This window comes from Miscanthus floridulus, chromosome 6 (assembly GCF_019320115.1).
Source record: "Miscanthus floridulus cultivar M001 chromosome 6, ASM1932011v1, whole genome shotgun sequence".
Lineage (NCBI taxonomy): Eukaryota > Viridiplantae > Streptophyta > Magnoliopsida > Poales > Poaceae > Miscanthus > Miscanthus floridulus.
Window position 1 is genome coordinate 66,603,428 of NC_089585.1, and position 11,507 is coordinate 66,614,934.

Here is an 11,507-nt window from a genome sequence, read left to right on the forward strand (position 1 = left end):
GGATTCCTCCGGAAGCAAGGCGACTGACTTATCCTTCTGGCGCATGAGCCACAAAGATGATAGTCATCAAGGTCCCTTGAATACAAGTGCCTGAGCACTTTATGCTGACTAAAAGTCGCACACGGTTTTTTACAATTATCCCGACTACGTCGACTAAACCTACTCGGATAAAATTTTCTTACGTCCTTATGTGGCCTATCAAGGCGTACGACATAGTTCACATCCGACAAACTCAAGGTTAAGTCCTAACCGACTATCAATCTTCATATTATAACCACGCCCTCTACACTGGAGACGGCTTCTTTGCCGAGTGTCCCAGACTTTGCCGAGTGTTTTTTATCAGGCACTCGGTAAAGAGGTTGTTTGTCGAGTGCCATACAGAAAGCACTCGGCAAACAAATGACACTCGGCAAAAAGGTGGTTTGCCGAGTGCCGAACACTCAGCAAAGAATAACACTCGACAAAGACCAGTTTTGCCGAGTGTCAAACAATAACACTCGGCAAAGGGCCGCCGCCGTTAACAGCCGGTAGCCGCCATTAATCCTTTGCCGAGTGTCTTATCCTGACACTCGGCAAAGAGGCTACTTTGCCGAGTGCCATTTTTTGACACTCAGCAAACCATATTTTTTCACTTTTGACCTCCAAACTTTTTCTGCAGTCCTCAGACAATATATGGTACTCCATGTTCCAATGTGGCACATTTCTCGGACTTTTTCTATATTTCTTTAATTTATTTCATTTAATTAAATTTTCTTGTATAATTCAAATTAGAACAGCTAGTCATTCGAAGAGTGAAAAAAATGAATGAAAAAATGATATTCATGTTATTTAGTATAATGTGAGGCCGTATCTAGGAACAGACCACCAATTTTGAACATCTTGTTCACGAAACATGACCACGAACTTACGGTCGAGTTGTTTTTAAATTCTATAAAAAGCAAACAAAGTCCGAAAATCATGAAACTTGTCAAGATGTCAAGATATCATATGTGGAGGCTGTGATAAAAAAATTGAGGAGGTTTCGCGCAAGTTGTCACGTACGATGCTTGCAAACCGAAGTCGGCCTCTTCACGAAAGGCCGACTTTGGTTTGCAGGCATCGTACATGACAACTTACGCGAAACATCCTCAATTTTTTATCACAGCCTCCACATATGATATCTTGACATCTTGACAAGTTTCATGATTTTCGAACTTCGTTTGTTTTTTATAGAATTTAAAAACAACTCGACCGCAAGTTCGTGGTCATTTTTACGTGAACAAGATGTTCGAAATTAGTGGTCCGTTCGGGATACGGCCTCACATTATACTAAATAACATGAATATCATTTTTTCATTCATTATTTTTCACTATTCGAATGACTAGTAGTTATAATTTGAATTATACAAGAAAATTGAATTAAATGAAATAAATTAAAGAAATATAGAAAAAGCCCGAGAAATGTGCCACATTAGAATATGGAGTACCAGGTATTGTCTGAGGACTACAGAAAAAGTTTGGAGGTCAAAAATAAAAAAAATATGGTTTTGCCGAGTGTCAAATGGCACTCGGCAAATGAGCCTCTTTGTCGAGTGTCAGGATAAGACACTCGGCAAAGGAGTCTCTTTGCCGAGTGTCAGGACCTATGACACTCGGCAAAGATTTTAAAAAAAAATTAAAAAAACCCCTCTTTGCCGAGTGCCTGGCCAGGTGGCACTCGGCAAAGAATTAAAAAAATAAAAAAAACTTTGCCGAGTGCCAGATCAGGGGCACTCGGCAAAGAAGGCATTTAACCTCCTGGCCCAGCTAGCCCACCACACCGCACGCACACACGCATGCTCACGCCAGCACCGCGCCGCCGTCGCCGCCCTGCCCCGCGCCCGCGCCGCCGCACCAGCCCCGCCGCCGCACCCGCCCGTGCCACCGCCACCCCAGCCTGCGCCAGCCCCGCCACCTCCCCTGCCTGTGCCGCCATGTCAGCCCACCCCTGTCCACGCCACCCCCTACGCCGCGCCACCGGAGGAGGAGGAGAAAGAGAGGAGGAGGAGGAGGAGAGGAGGAGAGGAGGAAGGATGGAAGAGAAGGAGGAGGAGGAGGAAGGAGGAAGGAGGAAGGAGGAAGAAGAAGGAGGCGGCAGCCCCGCCGCCGCCCCCGCCTGCACCCACATCGCCGCCGCCCCCGCCCACGCCCACGCCATCCCCGGTGCTTCCCCAGCCATCGCCTTATCCACCGGTGCCCTGGCCCCCTTCACCACCGCCGCCCTACGATGCCCACTAGGTATGCCCTACCGTCGTTGTCGTCGTAGTATTACTAGTAGTTATGGTAGTAGTAGTGGTAGAGTAGCAGTGGTGGTAGTCATAGGAGTGGTTGTGACATTACTATATATATGTGATTGGATATAATCTTGTGCATGTCGGCCGTGCTGTTCATATATATGTGCATGTTGGACATCGTGCCATTAGTTTTCTTGCAGGTTTTGGAAACCTCACCATGTAGGGGAGGTGCTGCCGAAATTTTGTATTGACAGTTTTATGTTTCTTTTTTGTAGAGAAGAGCCCGTCGGAGCGGAGCCGGAGTACCTCAGCGACCCCGATCGCCTTCCTCGCCGCTGTGGGTCTACCTGCAACCGCATCGCCTCGCCACTGCACCGACCCACCATGGCCCCACTAGCCTGACTCCACCACCACCCTAGGTATAACCCCTCTTTCCATATCATGGTCGTAGATCACATAACCCAGTTAGGCGTCTCCCGTTTGAAAGAGATACGGTTGGAAATATACAGATATTTCCATATCTAAAACCATATCTGTTTCGAATTGTCCACGTTTTTTGGACAGCCCACGGATGCATAGGTGGGGTTAGTTTCCATGGTCTGCTCTGATCCGAGACAGAGTTTTGGCATCATCTTCCTATTGTTCTTCGGATACACACTCTTCCTGGTAGGACGTGTATTTGGAGAACAGCGGGGAGGTGCTGCCAAAATTCTGTCTCGGATAGGAGTAGAGCATGGAAACTAACCCCACCTATGCATCCTCGCGTGGGATTAGGACCTATCCTCACCTATTAGATAGTAGGAACGTCGTGTAGATGCAATTGATGTTTGTATTACTCGTCACTATATATGTTAGAGGATGGAGGACCGTAAGTGGATGTACACGGGCCGCGCAAGTCAGGATCAGGTCACCAATGAATGGATCGACAAGACCGATGCTTTCTTGGAATGGGCATTTGGTGTGGCTGCTAAAGGAGCGAGTAAAATTTGTTGTCCTTATAGCAAATGTGCAAATAAGAAAAGACAAACGAAGAAGGTCATGGGGGAACATCTTTGGAAGAATGGATTTATGGCAGACTATACCTGGTGGGTCTACCATGGTGAAGCCGATCGTATGAGAGAGGAGGTGGTGAGACCACGCGTCGAGGATTATGATGCCGATGCCAGGGTAGCAGATATGTTAAATGACTATCACGAGGCACAGTTAGCTGAAGGACGTATGGAGGAGGAGCTAGAGGCAACCGCAAAGGCGTTCTATGACATGTTTGCCGTGGCACAGAAAACCCCTTCACGGCCAGACAAAGGTTTCTCAACTGGATGCCATTAGACGCATAACGGTGTTAAAGTCCTAGTATAGCCTGAGTCAAGACGCCTTCGATGGTATGTTGACAGTTATTGGCAGCCTGCTTCTGGAGGGTCACCTTCTGCCAAAAAGCATGCATGAGTCACATAAACTCCTTCGTGCACTTAAGATGCCGTATGAGCAGATACATGCTTGCCCGAAGGGGTGTGTCCTATTTAGGAAAGAATACATGGAAGCAAAGTACTATCCAAAGTGTAAATCCTCTAGGTTCCTAGAGGTAGATTCTGGTGATGGCCAGAAGAGGTTGCTTGACATTCCCGTGATAATCCTACGGCACCTTCTGTTCATACAGAGGATCCAACAGCTATACATGACCGAGGAATCCGTGAAACATATGACATGACACAAAAATGGCAAACGATACAATCCTGATAGGATGGTACATGCATCCGATGGTGAAGCATGGACCCACTTTGATGGCATTCATCATGAGAAGGCTAAAGAGGCTCGTAATGTATGTGTTGCACTGGCAACAGATGGGTTCAATCCTTATGGAACGATGGCTGCCCCATACACATGTTGGCCCATGTTCGTTATCCCCCTCAATCTCCCCCCCGGTGTATGCTTTCAACAACAGAACGTATTCTTGTTGTTGATAATTCCTAGACACCCGAGGAATAATATGGGTGTGTTCATGGAGCCTATGATTGATGAATTAGTCCGTGCTTGGGAGGAAGGGGCATGGACATATGACCGAGCTACAAAGAAAAACTTCAAAATGCATGTTTGGTACCACTACTCCCTGCATGACTTCCTGGTGTATGGGATATTCTGCACCTGGTGTGTTCATGGAAGTTTTCATGTCCAGTATGCAAGGAAGGTCTGAGGTTCATTTGGTTGCAGAAGGGTGGTAAGTATTCATCATTCGACAAACATCGGCAATTCCTCCCTCTTGACCATGCATTCAGACGAGACATTAAGAACTTTATGAAAGGTGTCGTAGTGATAGACCCTGCACCACCGATAATGACTGGTGCCACAGTTTGTGAACAGATAGATGGTCTCGTGGTCAATCCAGAAGGTGGTTTTGTGGGATATGGAGAGCAACATATGTGGACTCATAAGTCAGGCTTGACTCGGCTCCCCTATTTTGATGATCTTCTCCTTCCACCAACATTGATGTAATGCACACTGAAAAGAATGTCACCGAGGCACTTTGGGCAACAATCATGGACATTCCTAACAAGTCAAAGGACAACGTTAAGGCTAGAGTGGTTCTAGCAATGTTATGTGATAGACCAAACCAACATATGAAGCCTCCTAGTCGCGATAAGACATGGAGAAGGCCTAAGGCCGATTCTATGCAAGGAGCACTTCCCTAGCCTGGATGAGTACGTCGGAGTGACGGGGCTGGCCTACTCATTTGACCACTACGTCGCCGCCCCCGATGCTGCAGATTAGGCCCGTAGGGTATTCAACAAGGTGGAGTGGGTGAAGCAAGAGCTATGGATAAGTCTTCCTCGCACTACATTGCTCAATACATTCTTGAAATAACGAATGGATACATCATGTTTGTATGCAATATTTCTTTAGATGCCAGGACGGACATGAGGCCAGGGCGGATGCGGTGGCTACCAAATGCTGCAAAAACTCATCATGGACATGCATTACGAGGCGCGTATCCAAGGCCATCGTAACTTACCATGGGACCATTCTTGGAACAAAGGTCACCAAAAGGGACGCAAGATCCATGACGCTGACCCAGGACCAGTACCTGCAGGTAAATATAGAACATTAACACTGATTCCTTTTGAGATTAAGTAGGCTTAATTTCATCTTCCGATATGTCATGTACTTGATGGCCTATAGATGATTCCTTATTGGTGCGCCGCGCATCCCCAGTGCTAGGAACAGATGGTGGACAGGTGGTGCTCACGCGAGTGGGAGGAGACGCACAACTTGTGCCAGGAGCGGTGTTTGATGATGCCAAGTGTAGCACACCATCAAGGCAGCCATAGCCTTAGCGGATACATAGAAACATGGGTACGCAAATTCATTTATTTATTCTAACGCTCAATTCTGCATGATTTCTAATCATCTTGCATTTTTTCTCGCAGTCGGCGTCACATGGTGGCCAGCCTTGCTGATGTAGACTAGGCCCGATCTTCCAAAAGGTATTATAGTGTCGATTGGTGGAGACTCAACGTTCACGATCTAGGCTTCGAACCAAGACTGATTCGGACCCCCGCAACCGTTACACCACTGCTCCGTTGGTTATCAACCACGCGAACGCGATTGACCTCGCCGAGAAGGCTTTCCTGCAAGCGAATTGAAAATACAAGCAAGAACAGGATGAACGCAATATGAAATTACAAATAAATATGAGGCTTATGATAATGAGAAGGAGTTCAAGTCTTTATTCAAAAGGACTAATCACCACAGGCGAACAAGATCAAGAACTGAGGCCCTAGTTCACAGCAAGCAGCATTGGCGGCACAGTTGCAGCAAAACAATGTCTATTTCATGAGAAAATCAAGAACTAAACAAAACCCAAACCCTAAAGAGAGCGACGACTGCTATTTATAGTCTTGGGCGTCACCCCCTAGATGCACCCCCTAATGGGCCCAAACACGATACACGGTCCAACGGATCAAAAGACAGTGTCACAGCACCCTGGCAGATTCTGGACGCTGACTTGTTTCCATGATTCCCGTTGATTCTGAAGGTCTTTTGATGTGAAACCACTTGGATTGGCTTCCTTATCAAATTAGCTTTCCATCCATATATGGATGGTCGAAAACAGAGTCTGGATGCGTCTTGAGTGACCAGTTTAAGACAGACTGGTCCTGAAACCCGAGATGGGCTCGAACTTCAGTTGGACTGGGCTTCCACCATGAAAAAGATGAATTGGACGCCCATGTTGGACCTCCTCCTCTCCTTGTCTTGTATGCGACGAAGTAGTGATGTCCTCATCATCCTCCCTTTCTTGAATTGAAGTCGCCCTCGACTGAAGTAGATCGTCTCCTCCATTAGATGACTAGCAATGATGGTTCCGAAAGAAGACGTTCATCTTGACGCCCCATCCTTCGCAAAGGTGGCTGCCATGGTGGCTTCCCTGTTGGGAATTCATCCTCCTTCTCCTGCAAAAGGTTAGTACCAACAAGAGGCATAGCACTAGGACGCAGGACCAAGTGGACATATAGGCGATGTACAAGTTAGAGCATAACATGGTTCATCATGAACAGCAAGAATAGATTTTAGAGGAAATAAAACTTCTTTCATGTTACTTAAAGGTTCATTTAATGGTTTGCTAGAGTCGCTATCAAGGCCTTTATTTTTCTTTTCAGCAAGTTCCTTTTCATATTGCACAATTTCAGCAGGTGTTAAAGGAAGTAAGCAATGGTCTTTCCTTTAAACATAAAAATATATCTATTTTGCCTACCATGATGTACAATATTATTATCATATTGCTAAGGGCGGCCTAACAAAAGTGAACAAGCTTGCATAGGGACGACATCAAAATTAGCATAATCATGGTATGACCCGATAGAAAAATGCACACGAGCAGATTGTGTTACCTTTGCCTTACCACTATTGTTGAACCACTGAACATGGTATGAATATAGAAGAGCACGTGTAGATAAACCAAGAGTCTTGACAAGCTCAGAACTTACCAAGTTATTGCTGCTCCCTCCATCAATTATAACACGAACATGGAAATTATTAACAATGAGGAACATTTGAAGCAAATTATGGCGTTGTAGCTTGTCTACTGGCTCAACTTGTGTACTCAAAACACGCTGAACAAGGATTGATTTGTAGTCTGTAGTGCATGCCACACTATCAATTACCTCATCAGGATCTTCAGCACTATCCGCAAATTTATCTGCATAAAGATCAGTTGCAAGTGCAAATTCATTCTCTTCATCACTAGCACTAGCATACCCACCATCATCAGTAGCAATATATGCGCGTTTGCTGGGGCATTCTTTAGCAATATATCCCATGCCCTTGTAGCGGTGGCACACAACTTTAGAAGAGCTGCTAGAGGAAGGTGAAGCAGATCTACTAGAAGAAGGTGTGATAGGAAAACTCTTTTTTACAGGTGCTGGTGGTGTCTGCACATTAGAAAATTTACTCACCTTGGTTGGACGTGAAGGAATGGATGGAGTCACGGATGGAGTCATGGATCGCCTAGGTTGTCATCCTTGTACTTCTCTTTCAGCTTTAATAGCATAATGATATAATTGGGAAAGTCTAGTCCATTCTTTATAGTCAAGAACATCCTGTATTTCACGACGCAAACCTCCAAAAAATCTAGAACACTTATCCATTTCATCCTCTTGTATGTTACTACGTGCTAGACCAATTAAAAGCTCCTGATAATATTCCTCAATAGTTTTGCTACCTTGATTTAAATGTTGCAGTTTTAATCACAGATCACGCTGATAGTATGGAGGAACAAATCTCGATTTCATTCGTCGTTTAAGTACAGTCCAGGTTTGAGGTATTTCAGCATTAGCATTAGCATTATTGCAAATATCATTCCACCAGAAAAGAGCAAAACTAGTAAACTCACTAGTAGCAAGTCTAACTCTATATTCTTCAGATACTTGATGGGAGCTAAATTTTTGATCTACAACCATCTCCCAATCTAAATATGCTTCAGGATCAGCAGAATCAGAAAAAGGAGGTATCTTAAACTTGGTTTTAGAGAAAGGATCATTATTACCTTGGTTGTTACCTCACATACCACGTCGGTTAAAGTTCAACCGATTACGGTTATGTGCATCCTCAGCACGTCGTTGAGCTTCGGCTTCAGCCTCCGCGTCGCCATCGTCCTCCTCAGAGAGATCATCATCATCATCTTTAGGACGTGGTTCAGGATATCGTTGTTCAACATCTTCAATCCTCTTGGCCAAATTGGTGATTTGTTGCAGGATCTCATTGAACTTGTCATCAAGAATGGCACGAAGCTTATTCTTAAAAACACAGTCATTGAAATCTGTAGGTGCATCCTTGTTTCCTTGGCCGCTGCCTCCGGCTTTTCTTGACATGGTTAGTAGAAAGGGAAAGACAACACAAATAGTATTATCCCTACCAACTACTTAGGTTGTGGACAAAAAAAAATAAGGCACTCAACTCTCAAGCGTCTTACCATGGTCTTACAAGTGTTCTTACCAAAGCAATAGGCGGTGCAATAGGTCGGTGACTGTGATACCATTGTAGCTTGAGTGTAACAGTTGCAAGGCGAACCTGTACTTAGTTAGAAGAAAGTGGAGCTTGGACAGGCACAATATAGTAGCAAGGAATAGCAAAATTCGCAACTGAATAGCAAAGCTGAATAAGTATCCCAAGTACTTGTCATAGTTGCTGGCCTACTCACGTTCCAAGTACCAGATGTATCAAGTGATGTGAACAGCAAGAATATGATTAGGAACAAGGTAGAAATGAACACACGCAATCACAGCTCAAATGACGCTCTCTATGTGCTCCTCTAGATATTGTTCCTCTTTTGCCCCTCTTTTTTCTATTTTTTTGGGCTGTAGTTGTTTTTTGAGAAATTTTGACTTTTTTTTATTTTTTGATATTTTTTGTTCACTTAGGAGCACAAAAGAAGTAACCATAGAAAATATGAGCTTAAACAAGTGAAAGACGTGGCTTGTGGAATTTTTAGAAGACGTGCTCGAAATCGACAAAAACCTTGTGACCACGAAAAGAGGATCTTGTGACCACTTTTTGACCAAAATAAAAATCTCTGACCCTGACAAGCCAGGGGATGGACGGATCCAAAAAAATTTTGATCGATTTTGATATATGGAACGTCAAAATCCGAGTTCGTATGCGAAAACTAGACCAGTTTTACGAACGCACTCTGAATTAGAAGACAAAACAGGAATAATGTGCGCAAAATTGGTCACGGCAGTAATGATTTGATGGAAATAGTGAAGACAAGTATAGGAAATTAGATGGCATGGACTAGGGTTTGATGGATACAAAGGAAACTCAATAAGACTTGGAGATGTTCACGGATTATGATGAAAAACAAAGGGGAAAACACAAACTGAACTAAAAACGATCTAAAACCAGCAACCAAAACTTGACCTAGGGCACAAACTCAACAACGCGAAACAGAGATCGAAATTGCACGACACAATGAAGCTATAGGACAGGAAATATGTGGCGATGTATTTTTTTTGCTTTTTGTGGACTATAGGTAATGCAAAAATAGTAATAATCTAAAAGAAAAACAAAGTTATACCTAGCGGGCAACAAGGTCTCTGATACCACTTGATGTAGATTAGGCCCGATCTTCTGAAAGGTATGATAGCGTCGATTGGTGGAGACTCGACGTTCATGATCTAGGCTTCGAACCAAGACTGATTCAGACCCCCACAACCGTTACACCACTATTCCGTTGGTTATCAACTACGCAAATGCGATTGACCTCGCCGAGAAGGCTTTCCTGCAAGCAAATCGAGAACACAAGCAAGAATGAGATGAATGCAATCTGAAATTGCAAATAAATATGAGGCTTATGATAATGAGAAGGAGTTTAAGTCTTTATTCGAAAGGACTAATCGCCACAGGCGAACAAGATCAAGAACTGAGGCCCTGGTTCATAGCAAGCAGCCTTGGCGGCACAGTTGCAGCAAAACGATGTCTGTTTCACGAGGAAATCAAGAACTAAACAAAACCCAAACCCTAAGGAGAGCGATGGCTGCTATTTATAGAGTCTTGGGCATCACCCCCTGGACGTGCCCCCTAATGGGCCCAAACACGATACACGGTCCAACGGACCAAAAGACGGTGTCGCAGCTCCCTGGCAGATTCTGGACGTTGAATTGGTTCCATGATTCCCATTGATTCTGAAGGTCTTTTGATGTGAAACCACTTGGATTGGCTTTCTTATCAAATTAGCTTTCCATCCATATGTGGATCGTCAAAAACAGAGTCCGGATGCGTCTTGGATGACCAGTTTAAGGCAGACCGGTCCTAGAACCCGAGATGGACTCGAACTTTAGTTGGACTGAGCTTCCACCATGAAAAAGATGAATTGGACGCCCATGCTGGACCTCCTCCTCTCCTTGGCTTGTATGCGACAAAGTAGTGATGTCCTCATCACTTGCTCCATCTTCAAGGCATTTGCTACGGCCCACAAGGGCAAGGCGACGTCCGACATCAACTACAAACCGGAGGATAGGCCTGAGGCGTATAGCAATGCGACCGTCCACAACCGCCTCAGTGAGTACACATCGATGGCAAGGGAGGTCCATGGCTTAGAGTACGATTCGAGCACCGAGGACCTTGATGGAGAAGTCGTCATGAGGGTGGGCAGAGGCAAGAAGCATGGGCGGTACTGGATTGGCGACGGCGCAATTGACTCAGCCGCTACTCCCAGTCTCTCCCAGATTCGAGCAAGCAGCACGAGCAGGAGCCCATCCATATGACCTCGGTAGGACACTTCACATCACGGGTGGAGGCACTCGAGGTTATTTCTGGTTTATTCGTCTTTCATTGGTTTTTTCATACCTTTTCTTTGCATTATTGTAATATTGGGGTGAATATATTGTAGGCTCAGCTGGAACAAGAGAGACGGATACGGGAGCAGATGCAAGCAAAGATGGAGAGGGTGGAGGCCGAGCAGCGGAGGATGGCAGAGATTCTTTAGTACATGCAAAGTCTTGGCGCCGCTATGGGTGTAGCTCCGCCACCTTCGCTATTTGCTCCACCTCCATCTCCACCTCCTCACTATTCTACTCCTGTGAGTATAAATGTTTTAGTTTCTATGTTCATGCTTACGGTCAAACCTAGTGGAGCATGAAAGTTTTATTCATGTATGGTATATATTTATCTTGTTTCACACATGCAATCTCTTCTCCTTTGTGCAGAATCAATCAGCGGCATCGAACGATACTCATGCTTCAGCGAATCTTTCACCAAATCAGTGAT